This window comes from Bacillus rossius, chromosome 3 (assembly GCF_032445375.1).
Source record: "Bacillus rossius redtenbacheri isolate Brsri chromosome 3, Brsri_v3, whole genome shotgun sequence".
NCBI classification, from domain to species: Eukaryota; Metazoa; Arthropoda; class Insecta; order Phasmatodea; family Bacillidae; genus Bacillus; species Bacillus rossius.
The window spans coordinates 111,216,875-111,242,466 of NC_086332.1; the positions used below are offsets into that span (position 1 = coordinate 111,216,875).

At 37.8% G+C, this 25,592-nt stretch overlaps 1 protein-coding gene and 1 long non-coding RNA gene across 3 annotated transcripts in view; one reads left to right on the forward strand and one right to left on the reverse strand.

Moving 5' to 3' along the window:
• LOC134531133 (protein turtle) overlaps positions 1 to 24,828 on the reverse strand; it is a 423,117-nt gene extending 398,289 nt beyond the window's left edge. Inside the window, exon 1 of one of the 2 annotated variants that reach the window (XM_063366727.1) lies at positions 24,347 to 24,828. The gene's annotated coding sequence lies outside the window, so the exon portion shown is untranslated. The remainder of the gene's footprint in view (positions 1 to 24,346) is intronic. The other variant, XM_063366729.1, reaches the window with a different exon arrangement.
• Positions 8,699 to 10,374, forward strand: LOC134531137 (uncharacterized). The gene is made up of 4 exons (XR_010074947.1): positions 8,699 to 8,825; positions 9,038 to 9,198; positions 9,287 to 9,354; positions 9,754 to 10,374. It is a non-coding gene; the product is annotated as an uncharacterized LOC134531137 (long non-coding RNA).
• Positions 24,829 to 25,592: the final 764 nt, after the last annotated feature.

Here is a 25,592-nt window from a genome sequence, read left to right on the forward strand (position 1 = left end):
CTCTCTGTAATCCTGATTGCATCACGTGGTGGATAACAACGCTTTTTTGCTTTCATCACTTTTTCGTAAGACGGATATAGCTTACAGTTATTTTCCTTCCCTAATCTTCTCATTCCCTGGTAAGTACTCTTGGAGAATTTATATTCAATCATAGCGGAAAGTGCAGCCTCTTCGGATAAAGTAATTTCATCCGTTGCTGAGTAAGCTTTACGATACTTGGAAGCTCTTAAAGGACTCGTCATTGTTACGTCCTTAATAACTTTTGCGGCGTCGGATTGTCCTGAAGAGCGAAGGCTCATCTGAGTAGCGTATGCTAACTCGACCGAGTTGAACGATGTACGAATATCTTGGGTCTTCCTTCGTTTAGATCTTTCACTGGACATTGTAAACTCAAGGGACGGGCGGCCGCCCGTATTACCCGGGCTTGTTACTACAGTGTCTGTAGGTGCGGCAAAACATACCTGCTTGCTAAGCCATTCACCGTTATTCTTGAAAAATACACAGGATTTTCTGTGAGCTTGTTGCCACCTCGTTCTCATTTGATTGAAGAGTATCGAAAAAGTCTGTTTCGAGTCCTCAGGCACTACAACTGTACGTCCCGTGTCCTTGGAAATTTTTTCTACCATAAATTCGATCAAGGAAGCGAATTTATCGGATAAATGCTCGCTGATTATCAGAAATACTTCTTTCCTTGTCAGCACCAATTCTTTGTAACCGGATCCTGTAATAAAGACATAAAATTGTAGAAAATTGGTGTTAAAGGAAAAGATAAAATTTTCAATTAATACAAAAACCTGAACAATGTACATTATTTTACCAAATAAATAACCGCAATAATTGAAATCATTTTAAAAAAATTAGACAGAAAATATTGACATGGATTTGGTTAAAAGAAAGCTTTGCTTACTATATAATATATGTATATTCAAATATTTTATTTGAATGTTATAACATTTCATTCATATTTAAGACATTTTTATGTGGTTGATTTTAATATGTATATATATATATATATATATATATATGCATACGTATATATCACAATTCAATCACAGAAACTTTATATATATATATACACATACATATATATTAAAATAATTTATTTCAAGCGTATAACAGCCGTCTTGTCCGTTATGATGCTACTTCACCCATTCTCAGGTAGAGGCGCAGAGGCTGCTCAATAGTGCCGCGTGCACGCTCGGCTACCGCACGATGCGAAAAAAATCATAACGGACAAGACGCACGTTTTCCGCAGGTAACTCTTGTAAATTTCGAAAGCTTATACATTAAACTAAAGGCCGAGACTAGGAGCTTTGCAAAATGTGACAAAATATATAACTTTTCGGACCGTTGAAAATATAAGTTTTCAAAATTATTCAATTTTATTTATGCCGAAGGCTATACTACATTTCAATCATTTATACATAAACTTTAGATTCAACCGATGTAAAAACATGTTCTACATACCTCCAGAAGTCATATCCATGTTGCAGAATTGAAATTAAACCCGTCACTTTAAAGTTATGGGTTTTTGAAGTCAGCGTTATTTTCGTCTGTTCAGCGCGTGACACGTACACTCTTCACGAACACTAGCTGCCAACTGACGCTGCGGCGCAGGTATACACTTAAAGGGCTTCCCCTTCCACAATAGAATTTAGTTACTAGTCCTCTACCTGAATGACTACTCAACTGACCCTATTTCGAAAATTTATTTTTTGGGGTTTTGGCCAGGTTTTTGGGCTTTTCTCCTACTGTGCGGCGGCCTGCGAACTAACGGCGCTAGTAGTAGTTGACCCCATCATTAACATTGTGTTGAATGGGAGTTTCATATAAAATATATTATATTATTCCTAATTCCGTCTCAATTGTTTTAATTTTTTTCTCAATTTACTATTTGTTCATTCGTTTGGGTGCTTGGTAAATGCCTAATCTGTACAAATGCTTTAAAATTTTCCCGCATTTGTTAGTTAAGTTGAAGTGGTGAGAGTGAATGCCTCGCTCTTCTATTGCGCCTAGCTGTAATGAAGGTTACGGCTTAAAACCGTTAATATTTTTTTTTTTTTCGTTTTCATACCTATCTAACGACCCGGTTAAAATAAAAAATAATGGTAAGCTGCAAAACCAGTAAAAGTTGAAATCATACTAAGGAAAGGGTTTAAGTCGGGGCTCACCGATTTGCCTTAAAATATGCGAGTAACATCAGAAAGGTATCATTTTCAACGTCCTAAAATACCTCACCTGAGAGGGCCCTACGAAGCAAGAAAATGTTTTTTAAAGATTTTAAAGTATATTTATAAAACATTTTTTTTTCAATTGTCGTTAAGTCACTGGCTTGGTGCAGTGGTCAAACACTTAGCCTGGCAATCTACCAACTCGGGTTTAATTCCCGCTGAAAACGTATTTTACATTATCATTTTTTTTTCTCGCAATATTAAACTATTAATTACAGGAATTAAATATATATAAACAATTATTTAAGACCCGATTCATTGAATGTCGATTGATTATACAGCTCTTTACCTATCGTTCGATGTACAAGAGACTGTAAATGATGCCACTAAAAACATGTCACGAAAGGAAGAATACTAGGAAAAAGGTAGCGTATGTGGATACTTAGCCATGAGGATCGATTTCCAATGAGCACAAACAAACTACTCACTGAACAAATATTCTGCATAATAGTGGTCTGACAAAGCAAGGAAAGTGATACTGGAGTAGAACTTACATAATAAATATTATTTGTAAAAAATTTGTTGTTTTATTTCTTGCACCAAAAACCTAGACTTATATGGTAAAATACTTAATTGAAGCAATACCTAATTAAATAAATATTTTTGAACCTAAATTACTTTTTATACATCGGCCAAAACTCGATCGAATCAATATATTTATAAGTATTCTTTTATGATTTTTGAAATATTTTTTTAGTGGAAATTATGGATTTTCACGACGGCCAAGATGGCTGTTAAGGGGTGAACGCTACGATAGTTGACTGTCTGGTGATTGACGTAGTGAGCTCTCGCGGATAATTAATCAATCGATATGGTGTAAGCGCACACTAGCAGACGAAAACATGGCTGTCATCACATTACACTGACAGAAGTACTATATGCCTTGGTATTATTAGTGATGGGGGGTCAGTCTGATTGAGGACTTCTATAAGGAAGGACCTGTTGCCATTTTTTTAATTGACTTCGACGATAATCGTGCCCAGTACCACCGATCTCAATGGCGTACATGCGGTTTTATTTCTATATTTTATTAAAATTAAAATATTATATTAATAAATAAAATTTTTTAACATAATTTCTAAGTTCTATTTGGGCATTTTAAGCTAAAATTTAAAGATTTTAAGATTTATGGTCAAGGTCAAGGTCATGTAATGCAAGTCCCTTGAGTACTTTTAAGAATCTGTACCGGATGTTTCGTGCATAAAAATTATTCTGAAAACGCAAGTTTTAGCCCTTTCTCTCTTTTAAAAATATAGTCTAAAACTAAATGAGGAGATAGAACTACTGATTTGCTCTCAGTGAATTCTTAAATGATTTTTGTAAACAGACACAACTGTGATATCCTGAGTAGTTTAATTTGCATGTTTTTTCCCCGACGCTATGTAAATGAGGCCCTAAAATGATTTGTCTGAGAATAGAATTTAAGAGCAATTGCACCTTCTTATGGTAGTTTCGTTTTATGGTTTCGTTATTAACATTTATTCTTTCAGTGAAAAGGCTTAAGACGAGTGTAGTCACGAGCGTTTTAAGGTATGGAATATTTGATCCATAGTATTCTAAGTGCAGGTCAGTTCGGTGCTTGGTGAGTAGAGACTGCAAGGCAGGCGATGCCCTTGCTAGTGTTGCCAATGTCGCCAATGTCACCCTAAAGCTACAGCCACACAGGGCGCTATGTTCGCGATGTTCGCTACGCTAGTAAAATATTGCCAGCTGCATCTCACGTGTCACTGGCCACACAAAGCTGTGTTAGCTATGTTTCTATGTTGCTATGTTGGCGACATCGCCAGGTGTTTGGTTCTCAGTTATTTTTCTTAAACGTCGCTGACTTTGCGCATGTGCAGATAAACAAAATTAACTGTTTTCGCGCGGAATTGTGCTGTACTTCTGCGCTTGCTTTTTATGAAGTTTAATTCTTCTCAGTATTGTGCTTTAAACTGTCAAGTCGAAGAAAAAGAGCCATCCGATTTCAATTCAGGCAGGAGCGTGTCAGGTCACCATCATGGATTTGCTTTAAAAAATTACAGCAGTTACAACCAGTGGAGAAAAGAAGTGTGCTAAAAGGATTTCGCCCAAAAAAAGTTGGTTAAAAATCAAAAAAGGTGGGAAAAAAAAGCGCGTTTTTCAAATGAGCGGCATTTCAAAACTATTAAAGGGATTCCATTGATTTTTTTATATTTTGTAGCTATTATATTGAACTACAGAGTGGCATAGTTCCAGTGAGCCCCATGACAATATCTTTAAGAGGGAAAAACCCATAAATTCGACAAAAAGTTTTTTTTTTTTTTTGGATTTTCAAAAAACATTTTACATGGAACAATCAATTTGCATACAAAGTAATTCTGGCAAATTGTAGACCTATTACAGTAGTTTTACAAAAAAAATTGTTTTCAATTCTATGATGCATTTATCATTTATCTTAACATTTAATCTTTAAATTTTGCAAAATTTTACAAAAGTGCCATTTTATATTGACAATTACTCAAAAAACATTTCTTAAGAATCTGAAATTTGGACTCCCCCTTAATATTTCCCAAGGTTTTCCCAATTTCAGAACCAGTTACGAATTATATCTCATATTTAGAGACCAACAAAACATAATTATTTTTTATGAAAATTGATTATTCCATTAAATCATTTTTTGAAACTCCAGAAAAATTTAAAATGTTTGTCAAATTTTTGAGTTTTCCCCCCTTAAAGATATTGTCATATGGCTAACTGGAACTATGCCACTCCGTAGTTCAATATAATAGCTACAAAATAAAATAAAAAATAATAGAATCCGTTAAATAGTTTTGAAATGCCACTCATTTGAAAAACGCGCTTTTTTACACCTTTTCCTGTTTTGAACCTATTTCAAAAGGCTATAACATGGGTAAAAAAAAATTTGGGGCGAAATCATTTTAGCACGCGTCTTGTCTCCACTGGTTGTAACTGCTGTAATTTTTTAAAGCAAATCCATGATGGTGACCCGACATATTTTCTTTCTGCCTAAATTGAGGGGGAATGGCTCAAAAGTTAATTAAAAGATTACGTAAATATCCATGTTTATGGAATAAATCTATGGAAGAATATAGAAGACAAGATATGTAGGACAATGCCTGGGATTTGATTCCAAGGGGATGCTATCAAACAGAGTTGAATTTATTCTGAAATAATCCATTAATTTGGTGTCTTCACAAGCAACTTTTTAAAAAAATTAATTAAATTATTTAAATTATTTAAATTTTTGTATTAAATTCTTGAAACCATTTATTTTTGCGTTTACATACTGTGAGAGCCAGCAGAATATTATCATCGTCGGAATCATTACTCGAATCCCACGGCATGCGTCTTTCCGACATCGCAAACTAGACTACCCTGTCTGGCCACCTGGCGCAGCGAACATAGTGACCATCGCAAACATAGCGAACATTGCGAACATAGTGAAGCTTTCTGTGTGGGCAAGGCTTTAGATCAGTTCTAAAATGACACGGAAGTCGAGACGGATCACGTAAACGGAGACGTATCTCACAGAACAAAGTATCTAGAATGACACGGGCCTGTGCGGATTAGCTCCGCAATTCCCAGCTCTTCCGTTTACTTTACTCCGTGCGGCCAATAGAAACCGAGTATTTTGCCAAAGTAGTAATGTTATTTTACGTTTTAAACACTGTTACAAGTGTGAGAACATAGGTCCGATAGCATAGTCCATAATTAGAGTTTTATTTCTCAACTTCTATGTACACATTTCCCCCCCCCCCTAAATTACAACAATCTAAGTGACTGTCCACATAAAAATCACAATTTCATAAGTCCACTGTTGCTAGACTCGACAGTGGCTCTCTCTACTGTTCGTCTCTTACCACGCACCTCGCATTGCCATATCGTCCGCCGTGCAGCGTCACAGTCCTCGATGCTCCGATCTTCGAACACGAAGCCCGTCGCTCGCCTCCCGCTATCGCTCGCCAAGGAGGCCATTCACCCTCTTCACTTCACCCTTGCATCCTCCAAGTATTCGCCGGTATCGCCACATGCCGCAGATCGGCACCGCCATATATACCAACCCAGTTCCGCATTGGAACGTTCTCGTAGCTCTCCGAAGAATCACGTCATAAAAGCCCTCAGATTAACACTGGAAGCTACGAGAACAATATCATACCAGTTACACCACTTCACACGACAGGGCTCTTGGAACCTGCCGAACCCTTGAGCGACACAGATGCACCTGGACTCCCTGGGAAGGTTGGCAGAGGGAGGGACAAGGTTGGTTGTCAGAAAGTAATCCTGCTAATGGAGGGTCCTTGTGTCTGTGTTACACCGCTTAAGGAGTAGGGAAGGGGAATTCTCTAGGGATCCCACAGAGTGGCATGCCGGGCTGGCTGGCGTGCTTCGTCTCGGGCAGCCTCGTAACAATACGTTAAAAATTATTTCAAGAACAAGAAAATATACTGCAGTAATATTGTTTTCTGATTTATTTTTACTACATATGTAAATACATACGGGTTATGTTCTCGTCAATTAAAATGTTCTCAATCGAATTAATTTTAATAATCGTGAAATTCAATCTGACTGATTGTCACTTGTTACATTTCCGTGCATTATGAAAACCGCAGACGTAGTAGAAAGTAAATATCTTGCGAGTTATATTTGACATGTCCGTGTGACTGCAGCGGGCCACGATGGAAAGTGTCGGGCCCGGTGTTCCGCTGACCCGGCGGCCGCCGCTCGAACTGGTTACGCGCGCGGCGCCGAGGTCAAGGACGCGCCGGGTCGACCACCTCTACAACTTCCTCCCGGCGAGCGAAGAGAGTGGCTGGCCGCACGTGGGACCGCGTCCAGTCACCTCCTGTTTCACTTTCATCCCGCCACGCACCTGCTGCTGGGCCGCGTGCATCGAGCTGGCGCGGCGCATCCGTGCCGTGTGACTACACGTGATCGCCAAGTCATCACAGCTCTTAGTGTGTGTTTCTAACATGACATTTATAAGCTATGATTTTCTAAGTTGACATTTGTATGATGTTATTTTCTAAGTTATGACATACATTGTAACACTTTATTTTAGATATTTTTATATGATTTAAGTTAAAAAAAATTATTTCCTAAGTTACGGATTTTCTATGTTAATATATTCTAAGTTACGCCATTTATAAGTTATAATTGCCTATGTTATTTTGTTTGTAAGCTGCGATTTCTTAAGTTATGGTAGTTCTGTTTCTAAGTCATGAAAGTTCTAAGTTATGTTTTAAGAATGACATTTCTATGTTGTATTTTTTTACGATATTTTTAGGTTGTGGTTTCCTAAGTTATGTCAATTATATGTTGTCATTGTATAAGTTTTGGTGTTTATATGTTGTTAATTTCTAATTTGTTATTGTATAAGTTTTGGTGTTTATGTTGTTAATTTCTAACTCACAATAGATATAATTTATTAATGTCCAAGTTATTACGTTTTGACATACATATCTCGAATAGTTAATCATTTGGCTGTGTGCTTGTGGTGATTGTTTTCATATGGTTTTACATCTAGCCCCTAGATAACATCTGAATGTTGGCTATTAAAGGGAGAATAAGTAACCCATGCCGGATGATCGACTGTCAATACAGTTTTAACGGGAATAACCAAAATAATCTAACATACAGTAAAATGGTAGGTATTTAAAACTAGTTTGCAATTTAAACAGGCCTATAGAAAGAATGAATGCAGAATACTCGTTGGTGGCTGCGCTGAGCCGAAGACCGGCTGTAACGAGAGGCTCGCACACATGCGCCGAGCCACGGCGCCGGCGGAAGGGGCGCGGAGAGTTCAGTGCCTCTGCCGCCAAGGCCGACGGGTCTCGGGAAACCGTCCCCTGGTGCCGGGTCACGTGACAGGCGATGCTGCCGGAGCTTCCCGGACAAGCGCCAGTGACGATGCCATTACAAGTACTGCATCTCGCTCGTCCATAGTCATGTCATAACATAACGGCAAAGAGCGTACGAATCGGCCGGAGGATTTACAATGTGCGATTGATTACAGCCTTGGTTTTCTTACCACGTGATCAATTTAAAAAACAACCTTATAACCACCGATTAGAATTTAATTGTTTCTCAAATTACTTTTATCGGTACAAAATTCTGTGTTTGGCTAACCAATAGGTAATATAAATGTGGCAACAAGGAAGTGAGTGAAATTTAACGTCGTAATTGGCCGCCAATTCTAGGTTTTACATTGACGATAAACAGCTAGATTTCAAATAAATACAATAATCGTAGCCGTTATCATGGTGCGACTTTCGGAAAAATGTTATATAGTTTTCCATTTCATGGTCCATAGAGCCCAAAACCATCGTCAACTCAAAAGTTTATATATAGAGGAAGAGGTAGACATATGTGATAGGGTATAAATATGAGACGCCAAGGTTGTGGCCTCTGCATGGTACTGACATCTGTCGTGGTACGGTGGAACTACGTACTACAGCGCGACTGGCACGTGCGGACAAGAACCCACCATACTGGGAGCAGTTGTGAAGTGCAGTGGATGGTTTTCGTGTTTGGCTCAGCGGAAAGTTTGTGCACCGTCATATTCAAGTGTTATTCTACAGTTCTATAGGTCAGAACTTAGAATATCTAAGTAAGGTAAGTTGTTCATTACGAATTCTAGTTTTAAAATATATGTTGAAATAAGTAATATGTTAAATCGTCTGTTGAGTGTGAAACAGTAAATGCAAATGGCGAGAAGGTATTAATATGAGATACTAGCATGGTAGTAATATGAGAGTGTCTCATATTACTACCACTTTGTAAAATGTAAGAACTGATAACACTATGAAGTTTATGTTTTGTTTTAGACGCCAAGAAAGAAGTTGAATAAAGAATTTAGAGGCTTACAAAAATACAAAACAGAACATATGATAAAAGTAATTGAAGCTGTCAAATCAGGTCATTTGGTTATCTCAAAGCATCGAAAATGTATGTGCCACGTTCGACTCTCGCACGTATGTTTTCACAGGTGTGTTGATGTGTCATGCTGGGTGTCGTTTTAATATGGTACTTGTATTACTGTATGTGATAATAAAAAATGTTTATTTATTTTATAGGTACATGAGAATACTAGATACTATTGAGACTGTAGTTTCTACAAAGTCAGGAAGAAAAACCATTTTGGGTAAGGCAAGATAAATATTTTCCCCATAGGACCTACATGTTAAATACAATTGTGTATACGAATATACAAATATATTAAAAAATTGCAAAATGTACATTAATCAGTGAAAGGACGGGAAAATTTAAGCAACATGAAAGCATTGTATTATACATCATTTTACGCCCATCCGTATTGCTTTTGCTTGTCTTGATTTTAACAATTCTGTGAAGTTTTTTTTAAATTTTCAGTTATAATTATTCTTATAGGCTATTTTTTTTAACTATCCATACAAATTTTTATTTATGTTTAAAAGAAGACAAAAATTCTTGAAGCCACCCTTATTTATGTTACACAAAATGTTTATTATATTATCAGGTTTTCCCGAGTTTTCTATATTTAGATATATTCCTTTAATTCCAGGCATTGATATTGAGAAGCAATTAGTCCAGTACATCATCGAGATGGAAGGCAATTTCTTTGGTTTAACTCCTAATGATATCAAACTCATGGCCTACCAACTGGCAGCAAGAAATGGTATTAAACATCCTTTTGGCGAAGGCGTGGCTGGAAGAGGTTGGCTGGATCATTTCCATGCTCGGCACAGTGACGAGATTACACTGAGGAAACCTACAGGAACGTCAGCTGCTAGAGCGCTAGGGTTTACACAAGAAATATAATCTTAATAAGGAATACGATAATCTTAATAAGGAATACGATAAACATCACTATACACCAGATTGCATTTACAATGTGGACGAGACTGGGCTATCTGTAGTGCAATCTAAAGTCCCATGTGTTGTTGGACTGAAAGGAAGAAAACAAGTGGCTTCATTGACATCAGCATAACGAGGTGCGCTGATAACATTGGTGTGCTGCATGAATGCAGGAGGAACGTTTGTGCCACCCTTGGCATAAGTCATCTTGTGAGTGCCTGGTCCTTTGAATTATTGTAGAATACCATTATTTTTTTTAAGTTTTAACCTAGAAACAACCTAAGTTTAAAACAAGTTATCATAAACTAAAATCATAAGTGAAAGGAAACCACCTTGTATTCACTTCCTTGTAAAATTTATTTAAGTTACAAAGTTAATATAAATGTATATATTTTTAATTACTTTTAATAACGCTATCAAAATCGTTCGGATTGTTTCTGAACCTCAAATTTACGTCTGAATATTTTTTGATAAGACGACAATTATCACCATATTGACAGCTTCGGCTCGTGGATATACCTAATAGTAAACACGAACGCTACTTCCCAGCATTCAACAGTAGGGGTACCGCTTACTAGTCGGCAGCTCGGAGGCTACAAGCCACCTGGGAGTGTCACGTTGCCTACCCGTGTGTTTTTTTTTTTTTTAATTTAATTTAAGAATACGGGTATTGGTGTAAGGCGGGTAGTCGCGAACGAGACACAAGCCGAGAATCGAGCCCAGGTAGCCGGGCCCATAAATAATAGTAATGGCGAGAAGATTAAAAATTCAACATGGCGTGTGAGACCGAGCCTGTTGATATGAAGGCCTCGACCAAACTTATAGCTCGCGGCACAGCCGTGCATGTAGCCTGCGGCGCAGACGGCAGCTGAGTCCCGCCAATATCCTCTCGAGGCCGCGGCTAAGTTTAGCGCGAGGCGCGTGGCTCCAACTTGCTGCCCTGCGGTGGCCGAGTGGCGCCATCGCACCTCCTAGTTCCAGATGATCTCCATGTCGACAACACGTCGAGTCAGGGTGGTGGCGCTCGCTGCGGTATCTCCTCTGAACTAGCGCGCACAGGACGACTTTGATAACTGAGTGGTACCTGTAACTTTATATAGCGGATGAATGAAGATAAAGGTGTAATTCAAGTATTCTTAAATTCTCTTCCAAAACAGACCTCTTACATCTGACGATCTGCACACCTTACGTGTGCCCAGATAGGTTTAAGAGCCCATTAAACCTACTTGGGCACACATACGATGTGCAAAGCTTCAGAAGAAGCCAAGCAATTAAAAACTGCATTTAATAACACGCTGAGTGCGGCTGAGTAGTTCGTTTCCGTTTATAGTGTTATTAGTGGGGAAACCGGGTTTGTAAGGATATCCCAATTAATTTTTATACATTTTTATTTACTTCTGATATTTATATTACTAATTAAAACACCACACTTGATGTCTGTTCATTAATCACTAAAATATCTGCCCACACTCCTCACTGGAGCTAGGCTCAACAGTGGTTCTCCTCTTACCACGCACCTGTCTACACAGTCTCGCGCCACTCAGCGCACTCACATGGCCCCATCGCTCAGCGTCGCACCGCTCGCAAATGTGGTCTCTCGTCCTCACCGACGTTGCACTTCACTCAAATTGCACTTTCGGAACTCCCGCGGAGGTCGCGTCGCTGCTTTTATACCCTGACAGTCTTTCTGGAACCTACTTGAGTGGTTGCAATATGTTACGTTATCGCAAGCCAACCCGACGCTCGAAGTATCCAGAATAATGACGCTTATTCACGACACTCCTAGCAAACTTCCTAAGCCCCCAGGGGATGTATAACAGCGCCGAGGAAGGAGGACGCGGAGGCAGGGAGGGATGGGAGGTCGGGCCGCTATTATCCCCCGAAGATATGCACGCGTGACGTCAGTGACCATACGCCAATGGCCAGGCTCTTGGCGCGCATCGCACCCTTTGCTTCCCACGTTCGCAACAAAAGTTTTTTACCTGTATTTTTAGAAGAATGCGCATGGCTAAAACGTAATTTTCAGAGTAATCATGAAACTACTCAAGGGACTTGCATTGGACCTTTGTCTTAATTTCTTGGCCATATAATGGCCGCTCAAATATATTTAGCAAATGCACGACGAGAAGACTGCGAGTAAGTGCAGAGCCTTGCGCTTAAAGGCGATACCGCGCTAGAAGCACCAGCGAGTGTCACACTTATCATCCCGCCTCACTAACACAAATACACATGTAACTAGGCGGGCCCCTTAAGCCCATTCATGCTAGTTCTGCTGGCATGGGCTTAAGTCCCATCGAGAGAGAGCATTCGTGTATTAAGAGTTGGCCGTTAAGTCGTGAAGCCGTCCTCCATTAAGACCTCCACCATAAACTTATCTATGTTAATTAAGTCAATAAATTATTAATGCTACGAACGCAATCTTTGTGCGAGATTGGCAACGTCGATGGTTGGACCTTCGCAGCGCTCCGTTCAGTAAGTTGCTGGACCGTGAGCCCTGACGGGCGAGCACTGCTGCCAACCCTCTTCCTCACGTCCACTTCAGGGGCTTTCCACAACAGTCAGCCTGACAACAAGTTTATAAAAGTTATTGTTATGAGTTTCCACATTTAAAAAAATTAAAATTCATATCATCCTGTGCTATTTTTATTTTAAATCATGCCTGACATACATGTTGGCTACTGTCTGCTTTGTCACATTTTGTAGACAAATTTTCATCAATACAGAAACTCAACGTCTTACAATAATATTTCTTTACTAAATCTAGATAGCGTTGAATATATTGATTTTAATGAAAGATTAAGTTAAACATTATTTTAAAATGTAAGCATATTCTCGTAATGATTTTGGGCTTCAAATTGTATGTTCAATATTTCACTCTGACAGAAAAAAAGAAACGTCTGTGTAGTAAATTAATGAATGATTTTAGGTATCAACAATTATTTACCTACGAAATTTTTCTTTATTACTTTATTACAAAGTAAATTTTTTATCTTTTTTTATTTGTTCCATCTGAGAAAAATTAAAATCGTAAACACATTTCCCGTGTTAATGGACAATTTATGTCAGAGCAAAATTTGCCTACCAGCTATCCTAAGTGTGGGCCTATTAGTGTTGTCTTTCGGTAAATATTTCCGTCAAACTGAAATCACGAGATAGGTATTATTCTTCTGTATTTGACTGATTCCTCACATCCGCAAAAGGAGTCAACTATTTGCGCGATTAGATAATAACAAAAGGTAGAAAGGACGCTTCGTAAAAGAATAAAACAAGACGAAAATAAGTTTATTTTCTATGGGGGGTCCGCCCGACAGCCGCGGTCCTATTTTCTGCTCACCGCGGGTCGTATTTGCGGGAGAGGTGGCGGCAATGCTGGCGAGAAAGGGGTGGGCAGACGAGGGGAGGGGGCGGTAGGGGAGCGGATGTCGACGTAGATGGAGGGGAGGATGGGAAGTTCGAGTGAAAGCAGGAAGGTTGGGGGGAATGAGAGGAGCGATACCGCCACCGATGGAAGAAAAATGTTTTCTTCGATTTTCCGCGCGGCTACGAACTAGAGCAGTCATGTCCAAGAGGAAAAAACTCAATACGCGCCAGCCAGTCGACGCCATGAAGATAGCTCATGCTTCACTGCTTGGCAACCTTATGTTGATTTTTATTAATTTTCTCATCATTATTAGTTACGGGCTATTTCTGCACTTATGTCACAAATATTTCCACGTGATATTTATTAGATGTAATATAATGGGTGTAAAAATTCGTGCAAGTCCTATAATTACGACACTTGCACGAAATTTCCACCGAGAGGGACAATTTTCCACCGAAAGAGGCCATGAACCATCACGCGCCCTGCCGGCCTTCTGACGGCCGCCTTACAATAGTATGGTCCTCGGACTATAAAATTTGAAAAGGTACGGCCCTGACATCAACATCTATGGGACTCTTAAGGTGTAACATTTCTGAACAGTTGTACCAGGATCTGTGCGAGATAGTTTACGTTTCCAATGTCGATTTCGATGAAAGGTATGCCAATGTCAGCGGGGAACATGATGGCACGACGTCTTCGGAGATCCCGATGGATCATGTATCATCGACACTGCCAATGCTAAAGGAGACTTTAATTTGTGTAGTGCTGACTGGAGAGGAAACCTCGATTAATGACATTTCGCAAGCGAAGGAGACTTCATTTGCTGCAGTACCACCATCATCAATGATGTCCACTGAAGGTGCATCGGCGTCTCCCAGAATCGGTGTCGTTATTGTGACAAGATTTTCTTGAATTGTGGTAATGCTCGTCACGAGAAGAGAGAATGTGCCGATAATCCTCGCCGTAAAAAATTTAATTGCGAGAAATGTCTAAGGTGTTTAAGAGAACAATCAATTAAAAAGACACATATTAAATTGTTTCACCTGCCAAACGATCGAGACTTTCATTGCAAAAGACATGTATTGGTGGTGCATTACGAAGTAAGGATGCATCGAGGAATGTAGACAATAGATATCTTGTAAATTCTGTGAAAAGACATTTGCGTTCTTTCGAGGTTCACGAAAAAATTTAAAAAGAGAATGCGAGAAGAATCCATTACACTTAGCGTTTCACTGTGATAAGTGTCATGCATAGTTTATTCGTACTGACAATTTGAGAAGAAATGCGAAAAACTGTAAAGGTGAAGTCCGTTCACCTACTGCGGACCAGCTAGTGTTTCATTCTGCGTCGCAAGTTAAGGTTTAGACTTGTACGCGCAATGTCTCTAACAGGAAAACCAATCCGCAGCAAGAAACTTCGATATCAACTCAACATATAACATAACCTACGACTGTTCAAGATGCATTCAGAACGAATGAAAATGGATTCTACTTGGATAATTCAGCATTCCGTAGAATGCGTAAAGACATTTATTACCTGAACGGCTCCTTTGCACGAAGAGATGTTTGTACCTTTATAACTGATGCCAAGAAGGATATTGTTAATGAAATAGAAGACGTATTGGAACATGATCAGTCAGTGAAGTATAATTTCTGGCTGGAATGTACTTATGGTAAACCTGAACATTTGATGACGAGTCTTGCAAAAGAGCATTCAAGACTATGAATATTGCTCTTCACCTATCACATAATGTAGAAGAGTGTGTGTAAATGATGCTATTGAAAAAATCTGTCGCGAAGTAGAAGAATACCAGGGAAAAGGTAGCGGATGGACACTTAGGGCGCGGTTACACGGGACCCTGAACAACTTCAGGTGAACATGTTTAAGTAAACACGTTTACAAACGCGAAAGTGTACGGTTACACTGTAGTTGCTGAAAAGTGTGTTTAGCTCTAATACCGATTGTCTACTGTCAACGAATGACTGTGTTGTTGATCTCTATTTTGTAATTGTATCCAGAAAACGCGTGATTTTCTCACTTGTTTATACAGCATTATCAGCACAAATGGAATGTGTTTTATATTGCTCAATATTTTTTTTTTTTTACAAATCGGGAATTCAAACAACATGCACAGTAAAATTTTTAAACTTATTTATTATTATTTTTTGAGCGAGAGTACCTATCTCAGTTTTAAGAAAATTAGGATCAATTAATATATATATATATATATAAAATTATCTGTTGATTTTTTTTGTTGCATTCGGTAAAATATTACTCGAACTTGTGCCAGAAACACTTTCCATCTTGAATTTCTGCAAAAGACTGTTTATATTCTAAACAGCCAATCAGAGGCTAATGTAGAAGATATGTCGATCTGAACTACTTTGCCAACCTGTTTAAGTTAAATGGGAAATGGCCTCGAACGAAACATGTTCAGACTGTGTGTAACCGCACTCAACAGCTGAACATGTTCACCTGAAGTAGTTCAGACTCCCGTGTAACCGCGCCCTTAGTCATGGGAAGCGATTGTAACTGTGAACAAACAGACTCTGCTCACTGAAAAAATAACATTTAGTATTTGCTCGTATCTGTGTACTTGTAGTTTAGTAGAATTTACGTAGTAAATTTTATTTGTAAAAAAAAAGTAATTCTTGAACCTGTCATTTTTAGTAATTGTATGTGATATTTCATTGAATTGAATTTTTATATTGATGTATCAGTAAATTATAAGTGATTGATTTAATGAATTTGGGAATTTTTCCCGAATTTTTAGCTTTTAAAAAAAAGATTTTCAAGATGGCAGCCTAAACAGCCGACATAATGGCGAGCGCCCTGGCAATAAATAACTATTGCACTCTAGCGGGTAGCAATTAAACTAACATGGCGGTAGCGCCCTCTAGCAGACAAAAAATATGTCGGATCCAAGATGGCAGCCTCCAGCAAACGAAAACAAGATGATTAACATTATGTCATACTAGCTGACGCAATATATTCCTTGGCATTTGTGATGGGAGGTCAGTCCACCGGCGGCTTCAGTGGAGGAAGGAGCCATGGTCATTTTTAATTAAATGAATTCGCTGGGTTCAAACCCAGATTTTTTAAATTTACTATTAAATTGTAATTAAATTTTTTTATAAACTTTAACATTTTTCCCGATTTTCTATCCTATTAATTACGAATTTTCAAGATAGTGGACGTGATCATCACTATTCAGAATGGCGGAAGGTTCTAAAATCTAAAATTATAATTAAATATTTTTATTAATAAATAACATGTTTACTCTCGCCGGGATTCCAAGCGAGGACTGAAGTGGATTAAATAACTAAACATTTAAAGTAAACAATTTTTTTTTTATAAATTTTCGTAATGTTTTCCGGAATTATTTGGTCAAAAATTAAAGAATATCAAGTTAATGGTCATGACCTCTGGAGGGGTTTTTGTGGAAAATTGCCCCACTAGGTGTAAATTTGGCTCCTCTGAATTTTTTGAGAGAAAATTGGGAAAATTTCCCTAAAAATCATAAGATTTTCCCTCGTATAGGGAAATTAATTTTTATAGGAATTTTTAGGTATTTTAAGCCAATTTTGAAGCAAGGTCAAGGGCATCCGCCAAGACATCACAATCTAAGATGGCGACATCGTCTCCGGCTCCACACTTCGAATTGTGTAGCAGGGGCCGCTTTTATAAACTACCCGAGGTCCATAACTATCGCGCCATGTTGGTATGTTGCCTGGGCGTGACGCGGCGCCACCATCGACTACAAGCCTCGCTCGTGTGGAACCTGATTTCGCCCCGATGAGTCTCGCCTCGGCAGTGGCAAAACTGTGGCACACCCGATCGCAACGTAGATTTGCGAGGCGTTGACTAGCTGGACAACAACCTGCGAGATTACAGTAAGGTATCGGTGTCATAACGAACAGCTAGGAACCCGGCTTTTTAAGTGAACTGTTGTGTGCGCTAAACTCGGATTTTCATCTAAACTTTTTTTTATGCACACTACTGATGTGTCACGGGCATAAACTTGGTGCATGTTTGCTTTCGTCCTCTTTATGGGAGTCCGATAGCTTTGGCTGTAACGACTGTGACTTGTATGAGCGTGCTTCGTTTTGAACAGAACTGTACGGAATTTGGTCTCTTGCACAGTGCAGTAGGTGAGCATTTGACTGTATGAGACTAAAGTACCTCCCACGAGCAGTGGCGACCCGCACAAGTGTCACGACTGCTTATGATATGGCGTGACCGAAATAATGCGGAATGACTCTGTCGAAGACACTTTCAGATTGTTTGGTTGTGAACTGGGTTTGCACATTAAATCAGCTTTCAGAATGTGGAGCAGTATGTAGTGTCAAGTCCGATGATCATCCTATTGTCAGGCGGCCGTCAGAAAGCCAGCAGGGCGCGCGTCATAGGCCGTTGTCCTATGACATCACATCCAATCAGCTTTCAGAATTTGGAGCAGTTACAACCTCACCTCCGACGACCATCCTATTGTCATGCGACCGTCAGCAGGCCGGCAGTGCGCGCGTGATATGCCATTATTCTGTAACATCACATCCAATCAGCTTTCAGAATTGGGAGCAGCATGTAGCGTCACGTCCGAAGGCTGGCCAAGTGCACGTGATTGGCTGTTGTTCTGTAACGTCACAGCCTCAGCTTTCATAATTAAGAGCAACATAAAGCGTCACGTCCGATGACTAGAGACCAGCAAAATTCGCGGATTCATTCGGTGATAGGCTAGAATTCAAACACATATACCTCTTAGATAATTTTACTATTGGCTTACTGTTCATCTGGACGAATCTCAACTAGTTATAAACCCTCAACCAAAGAAGGATCGAATCACAGACAAACCAGCTGAGACGACTTACAAGTCGGCAGCCAATGAACTTGCGTTATTTGCCCGAGTGTACAGGGGGTATGTGCAGTCTATTCTGAAGGCAATCGAAACCGCGAATTTTGCAGGTCTACCGATGACCATCTTATTGTCAGGCAGCCGTCAGAAGGCAGGGCGCGCATGATTGGCCGTTGTTCTGTGGCATCACATCCATTCAGCTTTCAGAATTGGAGGCAGCACGTAGCGCAATGTCCGAGGACTGTTCTATTGTCAGGCGGCCGTCAGAAGGCAGGCAGGACACGCCATTGACCATTGTTCTGTGACGTCAAAAATGAAGTACGCCAAATAAATGTCTACCCGCCAAAACAATTGATCCACTGAAAATAAATTTTATGAAATAAAAATAATAAACAACGAAATACCTTGTCTTGTTAAAACAATTTCACTCAAACTTTCGTTGGCTTAAAATAAACATGTGGATGCACGAACAACTTTTATTGCGTTATATTTAATAATAGCGGAATTTATAGAAATACATATGGAAACAATTTTATTAATGTATAAAATGTGCTGTAAATAATAAATAAAAGCTCAATGGCAAGAAATTAGTTTACAAATATCAAAAATATGGAAGTATTTTTGATGAGCCCCATACTTGTAATATGGAAAAGCACGGGATCGTAGCGATCGTTTAGAAAGTTCTCTTGACTGTTATTTTTGTTCATTAATTATTTTACTGTCGGCAGTTCATACGTTTCACCGAGCAATGAAGCGTATGAAATAAATACGATCACCCTGCACCTGTAACGTGGAACTAACTCATCATCCAAGCACCAGCATCTATTGTAGCAGGGCCTTGAAAGTATTTTTTTCTGACCTGTTAGTCAACAGTTGCAAATTGCATTTTCTGTTAGTAAATTTATTTAACATGATAATAGAGTCGATTTTGAGGTGCATTCGTAATTTTCTTAAGACCATTACAGCAATTTTGCAACAATTAAGTCTAATGAAAGTAATTCTTTAACATCTAACTATTATGTCCGCAGCATTTAGTATTCTCATTTACAATATATGTATAACAATTCCGAAGGCTCGAGGTTTTTTGAGAATGTATTTTGACATCCAGAAGACAAATGCATCGTAGCACCGAAAGAAAGAAAAAAAACATGCTGAGGCACTATCTGCATATCTGTAAGCTTTATTGGATTTCAGGAACATACACAAAATTTAATTTCGAAGGGGTGGGGAAGGGAGGATAGACTTAGATTATATACATTTTATTATTTAGTGGAGGTACCCTATCATCCCCCACCCCCCCAAATCACTCCATGTTATCCATGATGGAACTGTAATAATTTAAATATGTAACACTTAGTGATAAAATAACTTTTCAAATATACTTTATGCTTTTGAAGAAATATTATGTAACTGGAAGTTGCTTTCTTAAAATATTTAAAGAATATTACCTATAGCTAATATTACCTACTAGCTAAATAATAATGTAACTGAAGGTGACTAAAAGCGACATGTGAAATTCAGACTTCTGGTTACGTTAGGTTGCCCTGAATTCGTAGTGGGACAGATAGGAACTCCTTATCAAACAAAATGTTAAAGAATTTAAAAATGTTGAGCGCATATTTTAAAGTAGCCTACGATATATATCCATATAAACAGTCATATCTAGTAACACAATACAAAAAACAAGACATCGAATGACTGAGGTCTTAGCTTAGATATTTGTCTAACTGTGTTTTGACTACTATGTTTTCTCTAAAAATGTTTTGCCGAACTACTTACTTAGTGCCTAATTTTCTTCACTGGCGCTAAATTCATTGAGCTTAATTGCGTTTTGCCATTGGAAGATACTCCTAAAATGCACATGTTTGAGCCATAGCAAGATTACCCTTTCGTGGGAAATGCTGGAAGTGGGAGCTCATGGAAAATAGGCGAATAATTACTAATATGAAAAGTCGGATATGTTAGTTCAGCTGGATTAATAATATGCTATGTAAAATCTTTGTTAAAATAAAAAAAAAACTTCACTTTAGCTATTATTCACCTTACTTTCCAGAAGCTAATTTCAAGCAGCTGGCTTCTGGCTGAGGTGCTTGAAGTGCCGACTGCCATCTTGGATTGTGACATCACGACGGCCATCTTGGATGACCCTGGACCTTGTCCATGATCTCAGTCGCCATCTTGTATTTCGCCATCTTATATCTACCATTTTGGTTTCTGGACTATTCCACCATTTTGTTTTCAGCCATCTAACACCCCACTCCCTAGCGATGAAATTTTCGTTATGGCCACCATATTAAAATCTGTAATTTTTTATATAGAAATTAAGGATTTTTTAATTTATAAAAATGTAATTAATAAACTTTCGAATATATAAATAATTCCGCCGTTTGGAAAATTTTCCGCCATCTTGAAATTTTTTCATTTTTATCCGATTTTAATGGAATTTTTTTTAATAATCATAAAAAAAATTAAATAATAAAATTTTAAGAATACAATTTAAAAAATGTACTGTGTTCAAACCCAATTAAAATGGCGACTTATCCTTCTTCCATTGAAGCCACTGGCAGACTGACCAACCACAACTAATTCCAAAGCAGTTATTACGTCAGGCAGTATGATGTAACGGGAGCTAAAGAATGCTGCCACCATATTAGTTTAATTTTTGCCCGCTGTAGTGCAGTATTCATTTATTACTGTGGCGCCCACCATCTTGGCTGCTGTATTTGAAATCTGTAATTATTAAGCTCGGAATTCGGAAAAAAAAATTCCATAATTCATCCAAAAAATCATTTTTTCAATAGTGATTGATTCTATCAGCCCTGTGTGATATTAAAAAAGATAATTTAATTAAAATCACTAAAAAAGTGACAGGTTTGAATATATAAAAACACTACAAAATAACAAATAAATAACAACTGGTTTTTATTGTATATTCTTTAAGAGTTTTTTGCACAACTGCATTTTCACAACCTGCATCTTGCCTAATTACATTTTTCCTATCTTCTTTAGCTCTAAAAGTAAAAGTACAAGTGTGTTCTATAATTAAAATCAATGTTTAAAATCATTGGCTTGTGTATTTTTTTAAAGAGTTCCCTCTAACTAAAAATGATATGTGGGGGAGGGGGAAACGTAAATTAAAATCATGGCAAAGCTTGTTACTGAGAGAGGTGGCGCCGTAAGACAGGCCTCGCGTTCGAATCCAAGCCCGCTCATCCTGGATTCACTCAGGTTTACATGGCTTCCTGAGACAACTGCAGGAAATAACAGGAATGGTTCCTCACTACATCCTATGGTCGTGTCCTTCCCCAGTCTCCAGCAATGAGAATGTTGTGCGTGTCTGTATCTAACGATCCCGCAATTGTCGAGATGTAAACACTCATAAAAGGTCTGCAAAAAAAAAACTAATTAAAACGCTGCCTATACAACCTATGTATTTAAAATGTTTCAAACGTCTAAAAGCATGCAATGTCAGCAACTGACCACGAACTAGCAAAGTTAGCTAACGGTAGGGCCAGTTGTGCTGTCGCCTATTGGCATAGCTCGCTAAGGTAGGTTCGCACCAGAATGCTGCATCATAGGCTAACGCCGTAGAAGAATGTGCGCACTCAAGCAGCCAAACAAATGTTGATGTTATAAAATATAGTACAGCCATGGAATTAGAGTTGAAGTTAATATCAATTCAGTAAGAGTTTGCTATTACCGGGGCATTAAAATGTATAATGCATCATATTAAAACTTAACGTTTATTGTTTAAACAAAATCGTGTGTCTGTTAAAATAAAAAATTTAAATAAAAATATGAATCTGTTTACATCAGCTGATTTAGCCAAAGTTACTGGGAAAATCTCAAGCCAATGACGATTCTATTCGCGAAAGAAAAGAATGGTTCTAAGCTGTATCACTAGCTAATGACATCAATGACAGCCCCAGTATGGTAAAGACGAGAATTAGTCTATATCATATTTAGTTTATGCATAAAAATTAGGTCATGGTTATATATGCTATATGAAGTGCTTTGAAACGTCAATTCTAAGCTAAACGTAAGTTATAATCATTAAAAAAATATGTTTAAATTAATTTTTTAGTTAATGTATTTCTTGCACTATTTTGATTTTTGAATGTAAAAATCTACTCTTCTTACACTACAGGTGTTCCGTGTTGTATAATTCATTTACTGCTTCCATTCAACATTTAAATATGGTTTAATATTTAAAAAAAATTTTAAAAAACTGGTGATACCCTAGAAAATAGCTATCGATATAATTATATATTCCCATTTTGTTTTTAAAATATCAAATTAGATATGTCACCATGAAGTTTAGAAATAAAGAACGAAAGCTATTTTTAAAACTTGTTTAGTTGTAGTTAGTCAGTATAGAATAAAAATATCTTAAACAAATATGGTTTAAGAAGTAAGGACAATGAAAATTACTGTAGGCCTGGCCTGAAATTCGCTGAAACTCCCTTTTTAGATAACAATAACATTTCACGGCTGATGAAGTAAATCTCCACCAGTCAGAAAATTTAACAAAATTGGGAGGAAAAGGTTTTAGTATGTGTAGTATGATCTTGCCGATAACATTTTTTTTTATATTATTTATTTTCATAATGACCGAACATAAACTTGTAGACGCGAATGCAAACGCAACTACGCGAATGCAAACGCAACTACGCTACAGCGATTAGAACACAACCGCACGCCAACTTTCTTCCGCATATTACAAGGTGCTGCTTAGCATCATGCATTAAATAAAAGACAAAAGCGAAGTTTTCTTGTAGGTGACAAAAACGTTATTCAAAGGTAAGGCGATAATGAACCGACTTCTTGTAATCGTCGACATTGCAGAGTACAAAAAAAATTACTTGTATAAAGATGTGAATCAAGAGTCAAAAACGAATTCTCAGATTTTTAGTGCGTCATACGACTTGATAATTCGATTTAATAATCGGTTATTATTCACAGCATATGACATTTACCATCATTAAGGCATCACGAAGTGGGGTGGCGCCGTGACAAGACAGTGGGCTCGCATTCTAGAAAACGCGGGATCGAATCCTAGCCCCACCATCCCTTAGTGGGATTTTCATTCACTGAACTCACTTCATCTAATCTTACAATGGCCCATAACTATAAACCAAGAAAACAATAACTATGTTCTAACAAGATAATTGTTTGTACAACCAGGTCACCTCTACCATCTACAAATCAAATTAATACTGCTTTAAAGCGCGTTTTTAATATTTAAAAAAAAACTTTATTTTCCTCAAAATCCGTACTGTCAAAGTAAAAGTTACAAATAATAACATATAGTTTAATTTTACATACATTATTAAGTCCGCTAACCCAACATCTCATAATCAGACATTCCTGTGCACATAAATATAATACATATTATTAATTGACTATTTTTCTTGTTTACTCCAGAGCTCTTAAACATTATCTAACCCTCTACATATCTAGTAGAATCAAAGCAAAATTACTTCTGTGAAAAATACTACAATATAGGTCTACCATCAATTTAAAGCTTGAGTATTTAAAATAACAAGTATTAATAGAACCCGCCATATATAGGTGGTTTCCGCAAATAATTGATATTAATATCGCGCTAACTAATTGAGCTGAAAATATTCATGTAGTGAGTCTGTTCTTTGATAAAACGATGGGTAAGCAACTATTGGGGTAAATACCAAGCGTAATCCAACGTAGAAAGCAGTATTTAAAAATTTTTTAAAAAGACACTTTTTCATACCTTTAGTAAACGCTGATTTTTATACTAAACATACCTATCTGCTATTTAAATATGTTGATGTTAGTAAATATATTAGTTAAAAATTTATGTGGATAAAATTAAGAAAAAAATGACAAAAGTAGTACAAGCAGTAGTTAAAATTAATATTATTCTGATTAAATAATACTGGGAACTCTATGTAACTAAAGAACATTAAGTGGAAGCAAATATTTTAAGGCAGTTTTGTCGCGTTTTTTTTTTTTTTTTCCAGCAGATGAAGCAAAAAAATTATTCAAAAAAATTAATATTATAGCAAGCGTACGTTAAAATAACAGCTAATTAAAAGTTGTCTCGCTCACCTTCAGTGCACCAGCTTGCAAGAAACGTCTTCTCGAAACACGTCTAGCATGAACGTAGCCGCACCAACACTGTCAAATTATCCAACCTCTCTTTTTTAAAATCCTTGGAATGGAGCCGGATTGGCAAGGTGTGTAACGTATTTTTCGGTTGTTTACCTGTGCGATTTTAACTCTCGATTCCCCTCTTACATTTGGCCACTCCTCCTCCGCCCCACTCCAGCGTCTGAAGATTTAAAAAACTGGAAAGCGAACGATGAACTACCGAAGGTAACCGACGCGTCTCTTTATAACGACACTATATTCGAATTTCGTAGTTTGGAACACATGGTCGCTCGGTGAACTTTCGAGGATCACAAGGTTCGATCGTATGCACCTGCTTCACTCAGAAATAAGTAAAAATCTCTCGAACACTAACTGAAAACGCAAGAGGACAATCACCAAAACATTACTAACCGCCACCTTCTCGCAGCGAATGGTGAGTACGGTGCTGTACTCTGGTGACGGACACGGGAACCTTTCACAGCGCGCATGCGCGCGGCAGCTATCCACTAATGTCGCGGCATAATCCGCGCGAAACCTTCAATTGGCCAATCGGGCGAGAGCATTTTTCGAAGTTTAAAAAATCTTCCTTCCACTGTTGGTATTCCTCATTCTCTCATTTTAGGGTTGAATATTTTAATGTTGCTCGCTCCTGCGTGCAAGAAAGTCCTAGGTGTTTCGTATCGATTAAACGGCCGGCGCGGCGGGCGTGTCACAGACTAATGACGTAGTACAGACCGAATCTTGTTTTCTGCGCATGAAATCATCTTTGGCTTACTATTTGACATCAGAACTCTCACTATATACTGCTGTATACGTTAAAACGTGCGTTTGTTTGCAAATGATACTACAACAAACAAGCGTTTTTGTTCAATTATTGAATGTTATGTAGTTATTTAAAGCAGAACATATAAAAATGAATTAATAATGAAATATCAAACACTTACTGATGTGAAAGTCATAAATTCGAAGTGACAAAAAATTCTTTAACCTTATCAACCCACAATTTTCAAAATAATTTACGGACTTCCTTAAGGTTAACAATAATTTAACTTTAAATAATTTTCATAATATAATCTAACACAGTAACTGAAATAAAAAAGTTAATAATGTTGAAGATTTTACAATTATCTCATTATTTTTCACAAAAAAAAAAAAAGAAGTAACTGTAAATCATTCAGCACAAAGCTGTAAATATTAGTACGGT